The sequence below is a fragment of the Macadamia integrifolia genome, unplaced genomic scaffold (assembly GCF_013358625.1).
Source record: "Macadamia integrifolia cultivar HAES 741 unplaced genomic scaffold, SCU_Mint_v3 scaffold292, whole genome shotgun sequence".
Taxonomy (NCBI): Eukaryota; Viridiplantae; Streptophyta; class Magnoliopsida; order Proteales; family Proteaceae; genus Macadamia; species Macadamia integrifolia.
In genome coordinates, this window is record NW_024869058.1 from 276,549 (window position 1) to 278,265 (window position 1,717).

General features: G+C 34.7%; 1 pseudogene; it reads right to left on the reverse strand.

The window, feature by feature from the left end:
• Positions 1-1,427, reverse strand: part of LOC122067462 — a 12,505-nt pseudogene extending 11,078 nt beyond the window's left edge.
• Between the last annotated feature and the right edge of the window lie 290 nt (positions 1,428-1,717).

The following is a 1,717-nucleotide window of genomic DNA, read 5'->3' on the forward strand; positions in this document are numbered from 1 at the left end:
AAAAAAAAAAAAAAAAAAAAAAAAAAAAAAAAAAAAAAAAAAAAAAAAAAAAAAAAAAAAAAAAAGATCAATGAGGAGACATTAAGCTATATGAAATAGATCATCCATTAGCTCCAGTGTCAGATGGTTCAGGTTCCTCGTACGTCTACTCAAGCCTCTCCATTTCAAGCTCAAAGTCTACTATAGGTAAGTCACCAAGATTGTCTAAATCAATAGGCCTTGAATCTTTATGTAGTTGACTTTCATAGTTCTCCCTCATCATAGAGTTCATCCTGATGTACACCAAATCCTCTAGCATCTCTGGGGTTAATCTATTTCTTTTCTTTGTTTGTGCTGCATCCCAAGCACTCCAATTACGCTCACAAGAAGAGGAACTACAAGACTGACTCAAGATTCTACAAGCAATATTTTGAAGCACAGGAAATGCACTACCAACAAATTGCCACCAAATCCTTACAAATCAGCATAAGTAAACAAATATAAGAATGCTATATTTAATTAAAAAAAATACAATAATACTTACTTGGATGGTTAGTTTTCATCATTGTCTGCTCTGTCATATTGAACAACAATGGACTTTTCATGCGATAATCAATGACTTCTTGCATGAATTGCTCACGATCTTCTAAAGGAACCATGATGTCCATAATAAATTCTTATGCATTCATAAATTTAGTTCCATCAATATCAAGTCGACCACCAAACATAATAGAAGGATTCAAAAGTGCACCAAAGAGATGAACATGATGAATAATGTTCTTCTCTAACCTAAATTGAAACAAATCCATTATGGCTAAGTACTTCCCTCCATCCTTCTCCACAAATTTCTTCAATGTTTCTTTTTCCCTTTATGTTACTTCATATAAGTAACCTGCACTAGAACCATCTGAATCAACAAGGCGAAGAATACGAATAAGTGGTTCCATGAAAGCAACAACTTCCTTTGTCCCTCTCCCAAAATGTATCTGATTGAATTATTAAAATTGTACAACATTGTTTGGTCCAACATTTTCAATGACGTCAGAAATTTCATTGAAAAGAAATGTTGAAGTTAATCTATTTATACCGCACTCAATACATTTCAAAAACACAGCACCCCCAGGAGAGTAAGCAATCACATTAATCCACGACCTCTTCTTTATGTCAATCCAAGAATCAGACATAATTGTGCAACCTGTGATACCCCATGTCGCCTTTATATTGCTAACATATTGTATGATTTCTGCTTTTTTTCTAGGAATCAAACTAGTCCAAAGATTGCTATAACTAGGTACAACATAACTTGTACCATATGCACATGCACCCCTTAGCATCTCAATACAAGAATTTGTCTGAATAACATTGAAGGAAATGTTATTATTGACAAAAAAATCAGTTACCAACATGTCCAATGATTTCTTGTCTTGCTTAGCAACCATCTCTACCATTGTAGGTTGATGTGTACCCCTAACCTGAGGCATAGAAGGTGTGCTACTTGTGGAACCCATTCCACTTTCAAGAGAATCACTCTTTCTTTTCTTAGCAGATCTACTCAAATTAAATTATGCCAGGGCATTAGCTTGAATGTGCTCAGGAACTTGAGTGCAAATTTGAACATCATGTCCATATTGACATGCTAAATGAGCCTTCACTCGTGAAACACTCCCAGAATAATTAAGTCCACAATAGTTACATGTGAAATGGCCCAAACCACGTTGCTCTACATGTTCCCAAAATT